Source organism: Tachypleus tridentatus, chromosome 6, assembly GCF_004210375.1.
Source record: "Tachypleus tridentatus isolate NWPU-2018 chromosome 6, ASM421037v1, whole genome shotgun sequence".
In the NCBI taxonomy this organism is placed as follows: domain Eukaryota; kingdom Metazoa; phylum Arthropoda; class Merostomata; order Xiphosura; family Limulidae; genus Tachypleus; species Tachypleus tridentatus.
This window is the reverse complement of record NC_134830.1, coordinates 118,893,284-118,917,289: the sequence shown is the minus strand read 5'-3', so window position 1 is coordinate 118,917,289 and position 24,006 is coordinate 118,893,284. Positions and strand designations below refer to the sequence as shown.

The window sequence follows — 24,006 nt, the reverse complement described above, 5'->3', positions numbered from 1 at the left end:
GGAAGGTTTACTAATTATAAGAAATTGGGATTGAGGAAGAGTGTATATTGAAAACTTTATTAGTAAGACAACATTGGGAGTGAGTAACATTATATATTGAAAAGATTTTTTTAATTACAGGACATTGATAGTGAGAAACTGTATATTGAAGAGTTTATTAGTTAAAGGATACTGAGAGTGTGGAACATTGTGTATAGGGAAGTTTTTTAATTATAAGATATTGAGAGTGAGGAACAGTTTATATAGATGATTTGATAAGTTAAAGGACACTGAGAGTGTGGAAAAGTGTGTATTGAAAAGTTTATTAATTACAGGACATTGATAGTGAGGAACGGAGTATATTGGTGAGTTTATTAGTTAAAGGATACTGAGAGTGTGGAACATTGTGTATAGGGAAGTTTATCAATTACAAGAGTTTGAGAGTGAGGAACGGTGTATATTGATGAGTTTATTAGTTAAAGGATACTGAGAGTTTTGAACAGTGTGTATTGAAAGGTTTATTAATTACAGGAGTTTGAGTGAGGAACAGTTTATATAGATGATTTTATTAGTTAAAGGATACTGAGAGTGTGGAACAGTGTGTATTGAGAAGTTTATTAATTGCAAGAGTTTGAGAGTGAGGAACGGTGTATATTGATGAGTTTATTAGTTAAAGGATACTGAGAGTGTGGAACAGTGTGTATTGAAAAGTTTATTAATTACAAGATTTGAGAGTGAGGAACAGTTTATATAGATGATTTTATTAGTTAAGGATACTGAGAGTGAGGAAAAGTGTGTATTGAAAAGTTTATTAATTACAGGACATTGATAGTGAGGAACAGTGTATATTGATGAGTTTATTAGTTAAAGGATACTGAGAGTGTGGAACAGTGTGTATTGAAAAGTTTATTAATTACAAGATATTGAGAGTGAGGAACAGTTTATATTGATGAGTTTATTAGTTAAAGGATACTGAGAGTGTGGAACAGTGTGTATTGAAAGTTTATTAATTACAAGAGTTTGAGAGTGAGGAACGGTGTATATTGATGAGTTTATTAGTTAAAGGATACTGAGAGATTTGAACAGTGTGTATTGAAAGGTTTTTTAATTACAGGAGTTTAAGAGTGAGGAACAGTAACAGTATATACTGATTTATTTATTTTAGGACACTTAAAGTGACTAACTGTGTATATATTAAAAGCTTATCAATTACAAGACATTGATAATGGGGAGTAGTGAATTTTTAAAAATTTCTAAATTACAATACTTTGAGAGTTATTAACAATGTATATTGAAAAGCTCATTAATTTCAAGACATTTTTTAAATAGGAAAAGTGTATGTTGAAAACTTTAATAATTACACGACATGAAGAGACAGGAACAGTGTATATTGAAAAGTGTGTTAGTTTCAGAACATTAAGCTTTAGGAACAATGTATGAGGAAAAGTATATTTAGTACAGGGCATTTAGTATGAGGAACAGTATATATTGAGATGTATATTATTTAAGGGACGTTGAGAAGGGAAGAAGAGTGTGTACTGGAACGTTTATAAATTACAGGAGTGGGAGAGTGAGTAATAATGTATACTGAAAAGTTTTTAGTTAGAAGACATTGAGAGTGATTAATAGTATATTCTGATAAGCTTATATGTTACAGGACATTTTGAATGAGGAACAGTGTTTATTGAAAGTTTATTATTTACAGAACCTTGAGAGAAAGAAACAGTGTATATTAGAAAGTGTTTTAATTATAGGACATTGGGAAAGAAAAACTATGTGGATTTGTAACTTTATTAATTGCGTAAAATTGGGAATTAAGAACAGTGTATATTGAAATATTTCTTAATATAATGAGATTGAGAGCAAGGAAAAGTGTATACTGGAAGGTTTGCTAATTATAAGAAATTGGGATTGAGGAAGAGTGTATATTGAAAACTTTATTAGTAAGACAACATTGGGAGTGAGTAACATTATATATTGAAAAGATTTTTTAATTACAGGACATTGATAGTGAGGAACCGTGTATATTGAAGAGTTTATTAGTTAAAGGATACTGAGAGTGTGGAACAGTGTGTATTGAGAAGTTTTGATTAATTATATAGAGGACATTGAGAGTGTAGTGAGAAAAGTTTATTAATTACAGGACATTGATAGTATATATTGGTGAGTTTATTAGTTAAAGGATACTGAGAGAGTGGAACAGTTTGTATTGAGAAGTTTATTAATTACAAGAGTTTGAGAGTGAGGAACAGTGTATATTGATGAGTTTATTAGTTAAAGGATACTGAGAGTTTTGAACAGTGTGTATTGAAAGGTTTATTAATTACAGGAGTTTGAGTGAGGAACAGTGTATATTGAAGAGTTTATTAGTTAAAGGATACTGAGAGTGTGGAACATTGTGTATTGAAAAGTTTATTAATTACAGGAGTTTGAGAGTGAGGAACAGTGTATATTGATGAGTTTATTAGTTAAAGGATACTGAGAGTGTGGAACATTGTGTATAGGGAAGTTTTTTAATTATAAGATATTGAGAGTGAGGAACAGTTTATTTAGATGATTTTATTAGTTAAAGGATACTGAGAGTGTAGAAAAGTGTGTATTGAAATTTTATTAATTACAGGACATTGATAGTGAGGAACGGAGTATATTGGTGAATTTATTAGTTAAAGGATACTGAGAGAGTGGAACAGTGTGTATTGAGAAGTTTATTAATTGCAAGAGTTTGAGAGTGAGGAACGGTGTATATTGATGAGTTTATTAGTTAAAGGATACTGAGAGTTTTGAACAGTGTGTATTGAAAGGTTTATTAATTACAGGAGTTTGAGTGAGGAACAGTTTATATAGATGATTTTATTAGTTAAAGGATACTGAGAGTGTGGAACAGTGTGTATTGAAAGTTTATTAATTACAAGAGTTTGAGAGTGAGGAACGGTGTATATTGATGAGTTTATTAGTTAAAGGATACTGAGAGATTTGAACAGTGTGTATTGAAAGGTTTTTTAATTACAGTTGTTTAAGAGAGGAACAGTAACAGTATATACTGATTTATTTATTTTAGGACACTTAAAGTGACTAACTGTGTATATATTAAAAGCTTATCAATTACAAGACATTGATAATGGGGAGTAGTGAATTTTTAAAATTTTCTAAATTACAATATTTTGAGAGTTATTAACAATGTATATTGAAAAGCTCATTAATTTCAAGACATTTTTAAATAGGAAAAGTGTATGTTGAAAACTTTAATAATTACACGACATGAAGAGACAGGAACAGTGTATATTGAAAAGTGTGTTAGTTTCAGAACATTAAGCTTTAGGAACAATGTATGAGGAAAAGTATATTTAGTACAGGGCATTTAGTATGAGGAACAGTATATATTGAGATGTATATTATTTAAGGGACGTTGAGAAGGGAAGAAGAGTGTGTACTGGAACGTTTATAAATTACAGGAGTGGGAGAGTGAGTAATAATGTATACTGAAAAGTTTTTAGTTAGAAGACATTGAGAGTGATTAATAGTATATTCTGATAAGCTTATATGTTACAGGACATTTTGAATGAGGAACAGTGTTTATTGAAAGTTTATTATTTACAGAACCTTGAGAGAAAGAAACAGTGTATATTAGAAAGTGTTTTAATTATAGGACATTGGGAAAGAAAAACTATGTGTATTTGTAACTTTATTAATTGCATAAAATTGGGAATTAAGAACAGTGTATATTGAAATATTTCTTAATATAATGAGATTGAGAGCAAGGAAAAGTGTATACTGGAAGGTTTGCTAATTATAAGAAATTGGGATTGAGGAAGAGTGTATATTGAAAACTTTATTAGTAAGACAACATTGGGAGTGAGTAACATTATATATTGAAAAGATTTTTTTAATTACAGGACATTGATAGTGAGAAACTGTGTATATTGAAGAGTTTATTAGTTAAAGGATACTGAGAGTGTGGAAAAGTGTGTATTGAAAAGTTTATTAATTACAGGACATTGAGAGTGAGGAACGGAGTATATTGGTGAGTTTATTAGTTAAAGGATACTGAGAGAGTGGAACAGTGTGTATTGAGAAGTTTATTAATTGCAAGAGTTTGAGAGTGAGGAACGGTGTATATTGATGAGTTTATTAGTTAAAGGATACTGAGAGTTTTGAACAGTGTGTATTGAAAGGTTTATTAATTACAGGAGTTTGAGTGAGGAACAGTGTATATTGATGAGTTTATTAGTTAAAGGATACTGAGAGAGTGGAACAGTGTGTATTGAGAAGTTTATTAATTACAAGAGTTTGAGAGTGAGGAACGGTGTATATTGATGAGTTTATTAGTTAAAGGATACTGAGAGTTTTGAACAGTGTGTATTGAAAGGTTTATTAATTACAGGAGTTTGAGTGAGGAACAGTGTATACAGAAAGATTTATTTTAGGACACTTACAGTGACTAACTGTGTATATATTAAAAGCTTATCAATTACAAGACATTGATAATGGGGAGTAGTGAATTTTTAAAAAATTTCTAAATTACAATACTTTGAGAGTTATTAACAATGTATATTGAAAAGCTCATTAATTTCAAGACATTTTTAAATAGGAAAAGTGTATGTTGAAAACTTTAATAATTACAGGACATGAAGAGACAGGAACAGTGTATATTGAAAAGTTTTTGAGTTTCAGAACATTAAGAGTTAGGAACAATGTATGAGGAAAAGTATATTTAGTACAGGGCATTTAGTATGAGGAACAGTATATATTGAGATGTATATTATTTAAGGGACGTTGAGAAGGGAAGAAGAGTGTGTACTGGAACGTTTATAAATTACAGGAGTGGGAGAGTGAGTAATAATGTATACTGAAAAGTTTTAGTTAGAATACATTGAGAGTGATTAATGGTATATTCTGATAAGCTTATATGTTACAGGACATTTTGAATGAGGAACAGTGTTTATTGAAAGTTTATTATTTACGGAACCTTGAGAGAAAGAAACAGTGTATATTAGAAAGTGTTTTAATTATAGGACATTGGGAAAGAAAAACTATGGGTATTTGTAACTTTATTAATTGCATAAAATTGGGAATTAAGAACAGTGTATATTGAAATATTTCTTAATATAATGAGATTGAGAGCAAGGAAAAGTGTATACTGGAAGGTTTGCTAATTATAAGAAATTGGGATTGAGGAAGAGTGTATATTGAAAACTTTATTAGTATGACAACATTGGGAGTGAGTAACATTATATATTGAAAAGATTTTTTTAATTACAGGACATTGATAGTGAGGAACGGAGTATATTGGTGAGTTTATTAGTTAAAGGATACTGAGAGTGTGGAACATTGTGTATTGAGAAGTTTATTAATTACAAGAGTTTGAGAGTGAGGAACGGTGTATATTGATGACTTTATTAGTTAAAGGATACTGAGAGTGTGGAACATTGTGTATAGGGAAGTTTTAATTATAAGATATTGATAGTGAGGAACAGTTTATTTAGATGATTTTATTAGTTAAAGGATACTGAGAGTGTGGAAAAGTGTGTATTGAAAAGTTTATTAATTACAGGACATTGATAGTGAGGAACGGAGTATATTGGTGAGTTTATTAGTTATTGGATACTGAGAGAGTGGAACAGTGTGTATTGAGAAGTTTATTGATTGCAAGAGTTTGAGAGTGAGGAACGGTGTATATTGATGAGTTTATTAGTTAAAGGATACTGAGAGTTTTGAACAGTGTGTATTGAAAGGTTTATTAATTACAGGAGTTTGAGTGAGGAACAGTTTATATTGATGATTTTATTAGTTAAAGGATACTGAGAGTGTGAACAGTGTGTATTGAGAAGTTTATTAATTACAAGAGTTTGAGAGTGAGGAACGGTGTATATTGATGAGTTTATTAGTTAAAGGATACTGAGAGTTTTGAACAGTGTGTATTGAAAGGTTTATTAATTACAGGAGTTTGAGTGAGGAACAGTTTATATAGATGATTTTATTAGTTAAAGGATACTGAGAGTGTGGAACAGTGTGTATTGAGAAGTTTATTAATTGCAAGAGTTTGAGAGTGAGGAACGGTGTATATTGATGAGTTTATTAGTTAAAGGATACTGAGAGATTTGAACAGTGTGTATTGAAAGGTTTTTTAATTACAGGAGTTTAAGAGAGGAACAGTAACAGTATATACTGATTTATTTATTTTAGGACACTTAAAGTGACTAACTGTGTATATATTAAAAGCTTATCAATTACAAGACATTGATAATGGGGAGTAGTGAATTTTTAAAATTTTCTAAATTACAATACTTTGAGAGTTATTAACAATGTATATTGAAAAGCTCATTAATTTCAAGACATTTTTAAATAGGAAAAGTGTATGTTGAAAACTTTAATAATTACACCGACATGAAGAGACAGGAACAGTGTATATTGAAAAGTGTGTTAGTTTCAGAACATTAAGCTTTAGGAACAATGTATGAGGAAAAGTATATTTAGTACAGGGCATTTAGTATGAGGAACAGTATATATTGAGATGTATATTATTTAAGGGACGTTGAGAAGGGAAGAAGAGTGTGTACTGGAACGTTTATAAATTACAGGAGTGGGAGAGTGAGTAATAATGTATACTGAAAAGTTTTTAGTTAGAAGACATTGAGAGTGATTAATTGTATATTCTGATAAGCTTATATGTTACAGGACATTTTGAATGAGGAACAGTGTTTATTGAAAGTTTATTATTTACAGAACCTTGAGAGAAAGAAACAGTGTATATTAGAAAGTGTTTTAATTATAGGACATTGGGAAAGAAAAACTATGTGTATTTGTAACTTTATTAATTGCGTAAAATTGGGAATTAAGAACAGTGTATATTGAAATATTTCTTAATATAATGAGATTGAGAGCAAGGAAAAGTGTATACTGGAAGGTTTGCTAATTATAAGAAATTGGGATTGAGGAAGAGTGTATATTGAAAACTTTATTAGTAAGACAACATTGGGAGTGAGTAACATTATATATTGAAAAGATTTTTTTAATTACAGGACATTGATAGTGAGAAACTGTGTATATTGAAGAGTTTATTAGTTAATACTGAGATACATGAGAGTTTTTAATTATAAGATGTGGAACAGTTTATATAGATGTGTATTGAAAAGTTTATTAAAAGTTTATTAATTACAGGACATTGATAGTGAGGAACGGAGTATATTGGTGAGTTTATTAGTTAAAGGATACTGAGAGAGTGGAACAGTGTGTATTGAGAAGTTTATTAATTACAAGAGTTTGAGAGTGAGGAACGGTGTATATTGATGAGTTTATTAGTTAAAGGATACTGAGAGTTTTGAACAGTGTGTATTGAAAGGTTTATTAATTACAGGAGTTTGAGTGAGGAACAGTTTATATAGATGATTTTATTAGTTAAAGGATACTGAGAGTGTGGAACAGTGTGTATTGAGAAGTTTATTAATTACAAGAGTTTGAGAGTGAGGAACGGTGTATATTGATGAGTTTATTAGTTAAAGGATACTGAGAGATTTGAACAGTGTGTATTGAAAGGTTTTAATTACAATTACAGGAGTTTAAGAGAGTTAAAGGAACAGTAACAGTATATACTGATTTTTAATTTATTTTAGGACACTTAAAGTGACTAACTGTGTATATATTAAAAGCTTATCAATTACAAGACATTGATAATGGGGAGTAGTGAATTTTTAAAATTTTCTAAATTACAATACTTTGAGAGTTATTAACAATGTATATTGAAAAGCTCATTAATTTCAAGACATTTTTAAATAGGAAAAGTGTATGTTGAAAACTTTAATAATTACAGGACATGAAGAGACAGGAACAGTGTATATTGAAAAGTGTGTTAGTTTCAGAACATTAAGCTTTAGGAACAATGTATGAGGAAAAGTATATTTAGTACAGGGCATTTAGTATGAGGAACAGTATATATTGAGATGTATATTATTTAAGGGACGTTGAGAAGGGAAGAAGAGTGTGTACTGGAACGTTTATAAATTACAGGAGTGGGAGAGTGAGTAATAATGTATACTGAAAAGTTTTTAGTTAGAAGACATTGAGAGTGATTAATAGTATATTCTGATAAGCTTATATGTTACAGGACATTTTGAATGAGGAACAGTGTTTATTGAAAGTTTATTATTTACAGAACCTTGAGAGAAAGAAACAGTGTATATTAGAAAGTGTTTTAATTATAGGACATTGGGAAAGAAAAACTATGTGTATTTGTAACTTTATTAATTGCGTAAAATTGGGAATTAAGAACAGTGTATATTGAAATATTTCTTAATATAATGAGATTGAGAGCAAGGAAAAGTGTATACTGGAAGGTTTGCTAATTATAAGAAATTGGGATTGAGGAAGAGTGTATATTGAAAACTTTATTAGTAAGACAACATTGGGAGTGAGTAACATTATATATTGAAAAGATTTTTTTAATTACAGGACATTGATAGTGAGAAACTGTGTATATTGAAGAGTTTATTAGTTAAAGGATACTGAGAGTGTGGAAAAGTGTGTATTGAATTGAAGTGAGTTTTATTAGATTTTTATTAGACATTGAGAGTGAGGAACGGAGTATATTGGTGTGAGTTTATTAGTTTATTAAAAGGATACTGAGAGAGTGGAACAGTGTGTATTGAGAAGTTTATTAATTACAAGAGTTTGAGAGTGAGGAAACGGTGTATATTGATGAGTTTATTAGTTAAAGGATACTGAGAGTTTTGAACAGTGTGTATTGAAAGGTTTATTAATTCCAGGAGTTTGAGTGAGGAACGGTGTATATTGATGAGTTTATTAGTTAAAGGATACTGAGAGAGTGGAACAGTGTGTATTGAGAAGTTTATTAATTGCAAGAGTTTGAGAGTGAGGAACGGTGTATATTGATGAGTTTATTAGTTAAAGGATACTGAGAGTTTTGAACAGTGTGTATTGAAAGGTTTATTAATTACAGGAGTTTGAGTGAGGAACAGTGTATACAGAAAGATTTATTTATTTTAGGACACTTACAGTGACTAACTGTGTATATATTAAAAGCTTATCAATTACAAGACATTGATAATGGGGAGTAGTGAATTTTTAAAAATTTCTAAATTACAATACTTTGAGAGTTATTAACAATGTATATTGAAAAGCTCATTAATTTCAAGACATTTTTAAATAGGAAAAGTGTATGTTGAAAACTTTAATAATTACACGGCATGAAGAGACAGGAACAGTGTATATTGAAAAGTTTTTCAGTTTCAGAACATTAAGCTTTAGGAACAATGTATGAGGAAAAGTATATTTAGTACAGGGCATTTAGTATGAGGAACAGTATATATTGAGATGTATATTATTTAAGGGACGTTGAGAAGGGAAGAAGAGTGTGTACTGGAACGTTTATAAATTACAGGAGTGGGAGAGTGAGTAATAATGTATACTGAAAAGTTTTTAGTTAGAAGACATTGAGAGTGATTAATAGTATATTCTGATAAGCTTATATGTTACAGGACATTTTGAATGAGGAACAGTGTTTATTGAAAGTTTATTATTTACAGAACCTTGAGAGAAAGAAACAGTGTATATTGGAAAGTGTTTTAATTATAGGACATTGGGAAAGAAAAACTATGTGTATTTGTAACTTTATTAATTGCATAAAATTGGGAATTAAGAACAGTGTATATTGAAATATTTCTTAATATAATGAGATTGAGAGCAAGGAAAAGTGTATACTGGAAGGTTTGCTAATTATAAGAAATTGGGATTGAGGAAGAGTGTATATTGAAAACTTTATTAGTAAGACAACATTGGGAGTGAGTAACATTATATATTGAAAAGATTTTTTTAATTACAGGACATTGATAGTGAGGAACTGTGTATATTGAAGAGTTTATTAGTTAAAGGATACTGAGAGTGTGGAACATTGTGTATTGAGAAGTTTATTAATTGCAAGAGTTTGAGAGTGAGGAATGGTGTATATTGATGACTTTATTAGTTAAAGGATACTGAGAGATTTGAACAGTGTGTATTGAAAGGTTTTTTAATTACAGTTGTTTAAGAGAGGAACAGTAACAGTATATACTGATTTATTTATTAATTACAGGAGTTTGAGGACACTTAAAGTGACTAACTGTGTATATATTAAAAGCTTATCAATTACAAGACATTGATAATGGGGAGTAGTGAATTTTTTAAAATTTTCTAAATTACAATATTTTGAGAGTTATTAACAATGTATATTGAAAAGCTCATTAATTTCAAGACATTTTTAAATAGGAAAAGTGTATGTTGAAAACTTTAATAATTACACGACATGAAGAGACAGGAACAGTGTATATTGAAAAGTTTTTGAGTTTCAGAACATTAAGAGTTAGGAACCATGTATGAGGAAAAGTATATTTAGTACAGGACATTTAGTATGAGGAACAGTATATTTTGAGATGTTTATTATTTAAGGGACGCTTGAGAAGGAGGAAGAGTGTATATTAGAAAGTGTATACATTACAGGAGTGGGAGAGTGAGAAATAATGTATAGTGAAGTTTTTTAGTTAGAAGACAGTGAGAGTGATTAATAGTATATTCTGATGAGCTTATATGTTGCAGGACAATTTGACCGAGGAACAGTGGTTTTCAAAGTTTATTATTTTTGAGCTTTGAGAGAGAGAGAGAGAAGCAGTGTATATTGGAAATTTTTTTAATTATAGGACATTAAGAGTGAAGAACTGTTTTTTTTTTTAACTTTATTAATTACGTAAGATTGGGAATTAGGAACAGTGTATATTAAAATGTTGCTTAATATAATGTCATTGAGAGCGAGGAAAAGTGTACACTGGAAAATTTGCTAAATTTTGGTCCTTGGTATTGAGGAAGAGTGTATATTGAAAACTTTTTTAGTAAGACAACATTGGGAGTGACTAACAGTATATATTGAAAAGTTTATTAATTATAGGAAATTGGGAATGAAGAACTGGGTGTTTTTAGAACTATTAATTATGCCAGATTTGGAATTAAGAACAGTGTATATTGAAATATTTCTTAATATAATGAGATTGAAAGCAAGGTTTGCTAATTATAGGACATTGGGATTGAGGAAGAGTGTATATTGAAAACTTTATTAGTAAGACAGCATTAGGAGTCACTAACAGTATATCTTGAAAAGTTTATTAATAACTGGACATTGATAGTGAGGAACGGAGTGTATTGGTGAGTTTATTAGTTAAAGGATACTGAGAGTGTGGAACAGTGTGTATTGAGAAGTTTATTAATTACAGGAGTTTGAGAGTGAGGAACAGTGTGTACTGAAAGCTTTATTTATTTTAGGATAATTAAAGTCACTAATTGTGTATATATTAAAAGCTTATTAATTACAAGACATTGATAATGTGGAGTTGGGAATTTTTAAATGTTTCTGAATTACAAGACACTGAGATAGATTAACAATGTATATTGAAAAGTTGATTAATTACAAGACATTTTGAGATAAGAAAAGTGTATATTGAAAAGTGTGTTAATTTCAGAACATTAACAGTTAGGAACACTGTATGAGGAAAAGTATATTTAGTACAGGACATTTACTATGAGGAACAGTATATTTTGAGATGTATATTTTTTAAGGGACATTGAGAAGGGAAGAAGAGTGTGTACTGGAATGTTTATAAATTACAGGAGTGGGAGAGTGAGTAATGTATACTGAAAAGTTTTTAGTTAGAAGACATTGAGAGTGATTAATAGTATATTCTGATAAGCTTATATGTTACAGGACATTTTGAATGAGGAACAGTGTGCATTGATAGTTTTTTATTTAGAGAACCTTGAGATAAAGAAACAGTATATATTGGAAAGTTTTTTATTTATAGGAAATTGGTAAAGAAAAACTTTGTGTATTTGTAATTTTATTAATTATGTATGATTGGGAATTAAGAACAGTGTATATTGAAATATTTCTTAATATAATGAGATTGAGAGCAAGGAAAAGTGTATACTGGAAGGTTTGCTAATTATAAGAAATTTGGATTGAGGAAGAGTGTATACTGAAAACTTTATTAGTAAGACAACATTGGGAGTGAGTAACATTATATATTGAAAAGCTTTTTTTAATTACAGGACATTGATAGTGAGGAACTGTGTATATTGAAGAGTTTATTAGTTAAAGGATACTGAGAGTGTGGAACATTGTGTATAGGGAAGTTTATCAATTACAAGAGTTTGAGAGTGAGGAACGGTGTATATTGATGAGTATTAGTTAAAGGATACTGAGAGTTTTAAACAGTGTGTATTGAAAGGTTTATTAATTACAAGAGTTTGAGTGAGAAACAGTTTATATAGATGATTTTATTAGTTAAAGGATACTGAGAGTGTGGAAAAGTGTGTATTGAAAAGTTTATAAATTACAGGACATTGATAGTGAGGAACGGTGTATATTGAAGAGTTTATTAGTTAAAGGATACTGAGAGATTTGAACAGTGTGTATTGAAAAGTTTATTAATTACAGGAGTTTAAGAGTGAGGAATAGTGTATACTGAAAGATTTATTTATTTTAGGACACTTAAAGTGACTAACTGTGTGTATATTAAAAGCTTATCAATTACAAGACATTGATAATGGGGAGTAGTGAATTTTAAAAAATTTCTAAATTACAATACTTTGAGAGTTATTAACAATGTATTTTGAAAAGCTCATTAATTTCAAGATATTTTTAAATAGGAAAAGTGTATGTTGAAAAGTTTTTTAATTATAGGAAATTGGGAATGAAGAACTGTGTGTTTTTATAACTTTATTTATTACGTCAGATTGGGAATTAAGAACAGTGTATATTGAAATATTGCTTAATAAACTGAGATTGAGGGCAAGGAAAAGTGTATACTGGAAGGTTTACTAATTACAGGAAATTGGGATTGAGAAAGAGTGTATATTGAAAACTATTAGTAAGACAACATTGGGAGTTACTAACAGTATATATTGAAAAGTTTATTAATTACAGGACATTGATAGTGAGGAATGGAGTATATTGGTGAGTTTATTAGTTAAAGAATACTGAGAGACTGGAACAGTGTGTATTGAGAAGTTTATTAATTGCAAGAGTTTGAGAGTGAGGAACGGTGTATATTGATGAGTTTATTAGTTAAAGGATACTGAGATATTTGAACAGTGTGTATTGAAAGGTTTATTAATTACAGGAGTTTGAGTGAGGAACAGTGTATACAGAAAGATTTATTTTAGGACACTTACAGTGACTAACTGTGTATTTATTTAAAGCTTATCAATTACAAGACATTGATAATGGGAGTACTGAATTTTAAAATTTTCTGAATTACAATACTTTGAGAGTTATTAACAATGTATATTGAAAAGCTCATTAATTTCAAGACATTTTTAAATAGGAAAAGTGTATGTTGAAAACTTTAATAATTACACGACATGAAGAGACAGGAACAGTGTATATTGAAAAGTTTTTGAGTTTCAGAACATTAAGAGTTAGGAACCATGTATGAGGAAAAGTATATTTAGTACAGGACATTTAGTATGAGGAACAGTATATTTTGAGATGTTTATTATTTAAGGGACGCTTGAGAAGGGAGGAAGAGTGTATATTAGAAAGTGTATACATTACAGGAGTGGGAGAGTGAGAAATAATGTATAGTGAAGTTTTAGTTAGAAGACAGTGAGAGTGATTAATAGTATATTCTGATGAGCTTATATGTTGCAGGACAATTTGACCGAGGAACAGTGGTTTTCAAAGTTTATTATTTTTGAGCTTTGAGAGAGAGAGAGAGAAGCAGTGTATATTGGAAATTTTTTTAATTATAGGACATTAAGAGTGAAGAACTGTTTTTTTTTTTAACTTTATTAATTACGTAAGATTGGGAATTAGGAACAGTGTATATTAAAATGTTGCTTAATATAATGTCATTGAGAGCGAGGAAAAGTGTACACTGGAAAATTTGCTAAATTTTGGTCCTTGGTATTGAGGAAGAGTGTATATTGAAAACTTTTTTAGTAAGACAACATTGGGAGTGACTAACAGTATATATTGAAAAGTTTATTAATTATAGGAAATTGGGAATGAAGAACTGGGTGTTTTTAGAACTATTAATTATGCCAGATTTGGAATTAAGAACAGTGTATATTGAAATATTTCTTAATATAATGAGATTGAGAGCAAGGTAAAGTGTGTACTGGGAGGTTTGCTAATTATAAGAAATTGGGATTGAGGAAGAGTGTATATTGAAAACTTTATTAGTAAGAGAACATTGGGAGTGAGTAACATTATATATTGAAAAGTTTTTTCATTATAAGATACTGAGAGTGTGGAAAAGTGTGTATTGAAAAGTTTATTAATTAGAGGAGTTTAAAGAGTGAGGAACAGTGTATACTGATTTATTTATTTTAGGACACTTAAAGTGACTAACTGTGTATATATTAAAAATTTATTAATTACAAGACATTGATAATGGGGAGTAGTGAATTTTTAAAATTTTCTAAATTACAATACTTTGAGAGTTATTAACAATGTATATTGAAAAGCTCATTAATTTCAAGACATTTTTAAATAGGAAAAGTGTATGTTGAAAACTTTAACAATTACTCGACATGAAGAGACAGGATCAGTGTATGTTGAAAAGTTTATTAATTATAGGACATTGGGAATGAAGAGCTGTGTGTTTTTGTAACTTTATTAATTATGCTAGATTGGGAATTAGGAACAGTGTATATTGAAATATTTCTTAATATAATGATTTTGAGAGAGAGGAAAGGTGTACACTGGAAGGTTTGCTGATTATTGGATATTGGGATTGAGGAACAGTGTATATTGAAATGTTTATTAGGTAGACAACATTGAAAAGGTTTTTAATTACAAAACATTGAGAGTTATTAATAGTATATTCTGAAATGCTTATATATTACAAGACATTTATAGCGAGGAGCAGTGTATTGAAAGTTCATTTTTTACAGAATATTAAGAGAGAGGAACAATTTATATTTAAATGTGTATTGATTGCAGGAGAGTGTGGAATATCGTATATTAAAATGTTTATTAATTGCACGACATTGAGAGTGAGTAACAGTGTATATTGATAACTATGAATTAGAATAATTTGAGAATTAGGAAAATTGTATAGTAACAAGTTTATTTTGTGTGAGGAACAGTGTATATTTAAAAAATATTATTAATTACAAGAATCTGGGAGTAAGGAACAGTGTATGTACTGAAGTTTATTAGTTGCAGGACATAGAGGATGAGGTTCTATGCATGGTGAAAAATTTAATAATTACAAGACATTAGGAATGAAGAATAGTGTATATTGAACATTTTCATAATTACATGATAGTGTAAGTGAGGAACAGTGTTTATTAAAGAGGTTTTAATTACAGAGCATTGGGAGTGACGAACTGTGTATATTGAAAAGTTTATTTGTTTCAGAACATTAAGAGTTAGGAACAATGTATTAGGAAATTATATTTAGTACAGGACATTTAGTATGAGGAACAGTATATATTGAAATGTTTATTATTTAAATGACGTTGAGAAGGTAGGAAGAGTGTATACTGAAAAGTTTTTTAGTTAGAAGACATTGAGAGTGATTGATAGTATATTCTGATTAGCTTATATGTTACAGGACATTTTGAACGAGTAGCAGTGTATATTGAAAGTTTATTATTTTCAGAACCTTGAGAGAGAGAAACAGTGTATATTGAAAAGTTTATTAAATTTCAAGATATTGGTAGTGAGGAACACTACCAATATAATGGCATTAATATAATGACATTGAGTGCGAGGCAAAGTGTATAGTAGAAAGTTTACTAATTATAGAACTTTGGGATTGAGGAAGAGTGTATATTGAAAATTTTATTAGTTAGACAACATTGGGAGTGACTAACAGTATATATTGAAAAGTTTTTTTAATTACAGGACATTGAACGGTGATGAACGGTGTACCTTGAAGAGTTCATTAGTTAAAAGATACTGACTGTGTGTGGAACAATGTATTGAAAAGTATTTATTACAGGAGTTTGAGAGTGAGGAACAGTGTATACTGAAAGTTTTATACATTTTACGACACTTAAAATGAGTAACTGTTATTAAACTTTATTTAACTTTATTAAAAGCTTATTAATTACAAGACATTGATAATGAGTAGTAGTGAATTTTTAAAAGTTTATAAATTACAAGAGATTGAGAGTGATTAACAATGTATATTGAAAAGCTCATGATTACAAGACATTTTGAGATAGGAAAAGTTTAATAATTACACGGCATAGAGAGTGAGGAACATTGTGCATTAAAAAGTTTAATAGTTACAGCATATTGGGAATGAAAAAATGTGTATATTGAAAAGTTTATTAATTACAGAACATTGGGATGCTGCTAACGTTTTGATAATCCAATATAATTATAATCTTATATTAAAACATTTGTTTTGCATTTTGACAAATTACTTTATTACAAAAACGACATTATGTACATAAACTAAACATAGATTTATGTTTTGGGACATTCACTGTTTTAGTTAAATATCTTTAGTAATAATGTGACACCGTTATGTTTGTTTGTTTTACGGATAGCTGAACGAGGACTTTCAGTGTTAGCCGTTCATAATTTAAAATGATATACTGGTGGTAAGACAGCTATTCAATACTATTTGTCGTGAATGTTTGAGCTCATCTTTGAAAACGAGTAGTAGGATTTCGCAGCAAATTCAATGCTGTTTAATGCACTAAAAACCATGAACGTTTTAAAGAAGTATCGTATTATAAAAATCTGTTTCAACAAAAATAAACATTTTTAAAATGTTAAGGAAACAATAAAAGGAAACTTTAAAAACCTTTTGTTCCATTACTTCTACAAAGATATTTATTATCAGCTTCTTCTTCATCAGTAATTTCGTCTTCAGGACAAGCTACACAGGCGTCAGCAGCATAAAATGTCATGTAAGTCCATCCTGGGCACGGCAGGCAGTGACTTTGGAATCCATTGTCATAGTGACCAGGAGGATATGGATCTAAAAGCGTTAAAAGTACAAAGCTAAACATTTATTTACCCAGTGTTAATTTTATTGTTCTAACAACGTCTTTAGTATCAAAAAACGTATTTGTTTAACTAAAATTCCATATTTTTAAGTCTTTCATCTATTTGTGTTTAATGTGAACAGTTTAAAGTAATTGAGTATCATATATACTTACAACACCTGTTAACATCTCTTTAGTATCCTCGAGTACAGTTGAGATTCTCGGCTGGAACATACACTAGAGAAAACAACAGAGAGTTAATATTTTTATTAGCACGTTTTGTGTCACCGTTTGAATTTTAAGGTTTTTCACAATGAGCACGACGCACTAGTTATAATATTAATTATGACTCACTCTGTAAAATAACAACATTAATATTACTTTTCGTGAGAAAAATAAAACGTGTCAAAACAGTTTCTTAGCAGCAGACTTTTGTTTCTTTATGTACTTCCTGATTAAGTTAACTAATGAAACTAATCACACAAACTTGGAAGTTTATAAAATTACACACGATCTTTTTTATATTATGTTATATCTATAGGTACATTTGATTTCCGTTAGTGTTTCCCTTGTAAAATACTTATTTGTCACAGTTAAACGTGAAACTGTTGTCACTGTTTATGTTAATATTAGTTATGAAAATACAGGTTCTTTTGGGAATATTACGTTGGTAAAATGTATCAGTAAATGATTGTGTCTTACAAACAACAAAATATCAAATAATATCCTTATAATGCAGAAATTGGATGAAATGCATTTCGAGAAAATTTTTCATCTGAAGTTAATATAAAAGCAAATACATAATTTTTTGCGGATTTATCAAGATAAATAATATTGCGATCTAACACCTTTCACTGTAAATTTAAAGTATTGTTTATTCAGAATACGTTCTTAAAAAACTTCGTAGATATGATTTGTATCTTTACAGTTCATAAGATTTTTGTTCAATATACAGAAGTTGAGTTCATTATATCAAAATAACTTTGGAGCCTCACCACTTCTCTCTGCAGCTTTTCCATAATCCATCTAGTCTCTGATCACATAGAAACCCATAGTTACTACAACAGTGACGTGACTGGTATGTCAGTGTGTACAATAACATGCATATCTATTTAAATATTCAGCTGTTGATCTCGTTCCTAGGTTGAGATATTTTTTGCGTACTGTCGCCTGGGACACTTCGGCGGTTTTTATCTGTGATATTTGTGTTCATATGGCATGTTGCAGGTCTTTTTCCGCATTGTTCTGGCGAACCAATATTATTTTTTCGATGCTCTTAAGTACAATAAATATCTTTGTTTCGAAAAATTAAAGTGCTCATTTGAAAATATATTCATGATTTCAACATATAAAAATTTACATGGAAAAGGTCTCTTACATACCTTTCCCAAAAGCAACCAATTTTCGGTTACATCACACCATTTACGAAAAGTTAAGCTATGTCATAAAGTTCTGATAAATTCTGTTCTACCGTGACTTTATATAAGATTGAGTCACGTTATCTGCCAGGTTGCATATTTAAAACTGTTTTAGTATGACTTACTAATCCCTATAAATTGTAAAGTGTTTTTGCTATGAACATCAGTGGCAGCCTGTCATTAATACTGTATGTTTACAGTACGAGTACCGAGAAGATTACGAGTTTGTCTTCATTACTGCCCTGAAATAGCTCTTTTCAAGGCATCTTTAGCATCAACTGATGGAATGTGATGCAGCTTCCAAGAGTATATTACAGCTGTCAACATCAACATCTTCAAATAATATGTCGACCCACTTAGCACCTTGGAGTTTGGCAATATCACCCATTACTGGAGTCCTGATTAGATGGCGTGCGCTTCGTAATCTGAGAGTCGCGGGTTCGCGCCAAACATGCTCGCCCTCCCAGACGTGGGGGCGTTATAATGTGACGGTCAATCCCACTTTTCGTTGGTAAAAGAGTAGCCCAAGAGTTGGCGGTGGGTGGTGATGACTAGCTGCCTTTCCTCTAGTCTTACACTGCTAAATTAGGGACGGCTAGCACAGATAGCCCTCGAGTAACTTTGTGCGAAATTCCAAAAAACAAACAAACTGATTAGATGGATCAGTATATGGACGAACAAAGAGTGTAGTATTGATGGTAACATTTATAGTAATTATATGTCGATGTGTTTACCAATACTTATTCCTGCTCATACCACACTTTCTCTCATTAAAATTAAGAAAACCTGATTTCATGTTATCTCTAAAGTAATAATTCCTTCTAAGTACTTTTAACATAATTGTAATAATCTCTTTTATGCATTTATATTTCTGAGGAATCCACTTGAAGATAATAAATTTTGCAGACGTTCTACAATAGGTAATTTAAAACTTTTTATTACAGAACTCGTATATAATTCGACGTTTCTAGGTTATAAAGCGATTAGGAAGGAGATTAGAAGTAACGGTGATATAGAGAAACCTCAGTCAACAACGCGGAACTCACCCAGTCACTAACCCCAAATACAATAAACAAAATACCTAAATTCTTCTAAAAATAAAGCAAATGCAATATTAATGTTGCTTACAAAATACATTATGGCAACTTCCATGTATTTTGCGTCGGAGAAACAAGCCCAAAATTCAAAACAACTTTGGTGTAACACAAAAAAATAGAATCTCATGTTTTCAAATTGAACACTGCAACTCAAATAAATATACTACAGGTAACATTTAGATTCCAAACAGAGAATCCAACATCCTTTTGACGATAAACTAAATAATTCCTTGTAATACAAGAGCAAACACAGTTAAACATAAATAAACGCTTTTATATCTATATTATTAAACTTTAATAAATCTTGTTCGATGTATTATAATTTGAAGACACTTTTAATTTTCAATATTTTATAATTTATAAAATATTCTGAGAATGCTAAGAGTAATGCAGATAGTATTAATAAAACATTACACGAAGGTTGTTAAAAACTATCATATCAAGATAAGACAGTTCAATTATCATTATAATTAAATGATACAAAAGATAACGTTTTGGTTTATTAAAGAAATCGATAAAAACACAGTTTAATTAACGTAGATGGGAGTATTTTAAAATTCCTATCTGGTGCAGTTACAACAGTTTGATCAGCAGAGACAAGTCCCTAAAGAAATTATTTTTTTTTGTAAGTGAACAAACGAATAATATGAATTATTTGACTAAACTAACTGAATACCATGATTAGAGAAGTATCCGGATCATTGGTGTCATAATATATCAATACATATAAGAGAAAAACAAAGAATATATAAAACAAGAGCTAAGATGTTAGTTTTCAATGACAAAATTCAGAATAATTGACAGTAGTTAGCTTTTACAGTGGAAAACAGTAGATCGAAGTTAGCTAAGTTAGTACAAACACTGTATGTGACCGCAAATAGAAAGTTAAGTTCTTGCTTTCTACTCTAAGTAAGCTATCAAATCTATTAAACAAAAGCGAAAGATTACCTCACACTTACAGTTTGTGGTTCTTACACATCGTTATCAGATTTTCATTTGTTAGACGTGGACTGATATTAATACAGCTACAATAAGGGATACTTCGAATATGTTTAGACAAATTACATAGAACTGTACTTATTGTCGCTGTATTAATATCAGTCTACGTGTAATACATGAAAATCTGACAACTATATGTAGGGACCACCACCTGTAATTATGGGGTAATCTTCTTTCACTTTTTGTCTAATATATTTGATAGCTTACTTGGAGTAGAAAGCAATAACTTAACTTTCTAATTAACTGTAGAGAATGAAAAGCTTTTCGAATGATCAAGCACACATAGTTTTTCTTATAACAAAACCACATCGGGCTATTTACTGTGTCCACCGAGGGCAATCGAACTCCTGATCTTAGCGTTGTAAATCCATAGACTTACCGCTGTCCCATCGGGAGACTATTTCATTAAAACATTAACTCCATGAACATAGTTATTTAATGTTAACTGATTTTATCTGTTGTCAGTCCAAATCTGGTTGCTTATCAGTTCGATTATAAGACTATAATCGTAACGTTTTTAAATGAATGATTAAATAGTACAATAGATTATATTACACGTTTCTAAGCTGTGAGTTTTTGTTTCTATTTTTCTCTGTAAATATGCACTATACTTAAACTAAACACATACTTATACGACTTGGATTTAAATCTATTCATAAAGGATGTGAAAAAACAACGTATTTGCAAGTCATTTGAAAATACTGAACTACAAGAATAAGAGGATCAATTTAAAATAAAACACCAGTTTTAACAAATGAAGTTTTAATTAAAATTCCTTTTAACCAAAGAAATTATTCAGTCACATTTATTCAAGTTTAAACATTAAATCATCGTGTAATATCATTGCTTCGCCAACTTAAACATTTTCTACCCATCCTGTACATATTTTACAAAGCATAAAGAAAAAATATTTTTGATCGCTATAGATGAGAACGACTAACGGGTTCTAAACCCCTAAAACGCAATTTTCGCTCACGGACTTAAAATCGGTAATGAGAAAAATGAGGCAGAAATATTTGCGAGCAAATGCGACGTTAAACATAATTATTAGGCTTCACTAGCTTCTGCACTCTCCATCAAAACTTTATACTATTAAAGAAACATCCGTTTATGGTAAGAACGAAAATATCTAATTTGTATACGTAAAAATAAATGTAGAGCTAAGTTGTTTATGTTTGTGTGTTTTCTTTTAGCAAAGCCACGTCGGGCTATCTGCTGAGCTCATCGAGGGGATTCGAACCTCTGATTTTAGCATTGTAAATCCGAAGACTTACCACTGTACTAGCGGGGAAGGAAAGAGCTAACCTAGAAAAAAAAGAATCGAACGGCAGTGGTATTAACAGTTAGAAACTACAGTATAGAAACTTTAATCTCATTGAAAGTGTAGCGTGTCAGTAAGATATCTTTACATTTACAAACGTTTAACCAAAGCTTTAGATTCCTGAGGTTGATTTGTCAGAGAGTATCTTGTTTACTTTTAACTTTAACTACCAAGCTCTGTAAGAGAAAAATCAGAAATTCCATAGCTCTAACCAATGAATACAAATAAATATCACAAACATACAGTAAGATTGATAAAATACTGGTTATTGAATTTTTAGTGACAGTTAAACTATATTTCAAATGTTTTACAAACGATAATTAATGAGAGAATTATTTTTCTTTGTATGAACATCCGGTTTGGTTGTTTACTAAAACATAACACATTGATATAAAATTTTTTATTATTTTATTTTGACACCAAAATCGACTTTATACGTTAACTGGTTCAAAAGTTATGAGCGATTTTGCAAAAATGCACCAAAATTTGGCCTCCATCTTGGATTTCTGTCTTGTCACAAAATTTCAAAATTCCATATTTTGGTCCAATTTGTGCTTTATACATAAGTGAATAACAACAATTTAAATATTATAGGCCAAGTGGATGCAAATAATGATCATTTCATATATATTGTGTAATTTTACGATTTTCGGTGGCGGCCATTTTGAAAAGGGCCCAAAAACTCCCATATGCCATGAACGCGCAACCGGAAATATATTTAATCTTCAAAAGTATCCTAAAAACTCTCAAAAAAAAAGTTGGTTTAAGAGGATCATGGGGGATGCGGGCAGACCTATTATACATGCCCAACTAGACAATTTTTTTGTTCGTAAGACACCTCAAAATCACATACTGACACATTTTACCAACATAATATTCCCAAAGGAGCCTGAGCTTTCATAACTGACATTAAAATAAATAGTGACACAAGTTGTACATTAAACTTTGCCAAATAAACATTTTGAAAGGGAAATACCAAAGTAATTGAAGCGTACCTCAAGGTATAACATAATTGATAAAGAGAAAAACTGTGTGTGCTTTCATAAAATTCCAAGTTTCTGTGATTAGTTTAATGAGTTGATTCAGTTACTAAATATATAAAGAAATAAAAGTTTGCTGTTAAGAAACCGTTTTCAAGAACGCGTTTTATTTTTCTCACGAATCTCGCACTGTGTAAAACTTTCTATACCTATCGGTGACAGAAAATGAGGTAAGAAAGATTTAATTTTCTGTTGTTTTCTTCAGTGTATGTTCCAGTAGAAAACCTCACTTGTACTCGAGGATACCGAAGAGATGCTGACAGGTGTTATAAGTATATATTACACACAATAACGTTAATAGTTTCCATTAAACACAAAATGATGTAAAATTTTAATATCATGTAGATTTGATACAATAAATTTGTTTTTGATAATAAACTCGTTGATAGGACTATAAAAGTTAACACTGAGTAAATAAATGCCAAGCGCGTAAGGCGTGCGACTAGTAATCCGAGGGTCGCGGGTTCGCGCCCGCGTCGCGCTAAACATGCTCGCCCTCCCAGCCGTGGGGGTGTATAATGTGACGGTCAATCCCACTATTCGTTGGTAAAAGAGTAGCCCAAGAGTTGGCGGTGGGTGGTGATGACTAGCTGCCTTCCCTCTAGTCTTACACTGCTAAATTAGGGACGGCTAGCACAGATAGCCCTCGAGTAGCTTTGTGCGAAATTCCAAAACAAACAAACAAAACAAATCCATATCCTCCTGGTCACTATGACACTGGATTCCAAACTAACTGCATGCCGTGCCCAGAAGGGACATATAGCACACTTTGCTCCTGACGCTTGTATACCTTGTCCTGGAGATGAAATTACTGATGAAGAAGAAGCTGATACTAAAGATCTTTGTAGGAGTAATGGAGTAAGACGGTTTTCTTTTATTGTTTCTTTAAAATTTAAAAATGTTTCTTTTTGTTAAAACACATTATTATAGTTAGACACTTCTTCATAACTTCCATAATTTGCATTTTTCGGAAAAGCTTTTCCAGGAGGTGGAAACAATTGTAACGATTTAAATTTTAATATTTTTTGTCAGAATCTTATATTTACATAAAAACATATATATGACAGAGTGGTATTGTTTTGGTAAAATAGTTAACAATATATATATATATATGTGTGTGTGTACAATCACGAATTATTTCCTCTCTTCTATGAAGGATAACA

General features: G+C 30.3%; 1 long non-coding RNA gene across 46 annotated transcripts in view; it reads left to right on the top strand.

Annotated features, from left to right (window-relative positions):
- The window catches only part of LOC143253431 (uncharacterized), a 75,748-nt gene that overhangs the window by 48,249 nt on the left and 3,493 nt on the right, over positions 1-24,006 (top strand). For 3 of the 46 annotated variants that reach the window (XR_013029602.1, XR_013029609.1, XR_013029605.1), the window contains one exon: positions 15,872-17,382. This is a non-coding gene — a long non-coding RNA (uncharacterized LOC143253431). The other 43 variants (XR_013029626.1, XR_013029588.1, XR_013029628.1 and 40 more) reach the window with 39 other exon arrangements.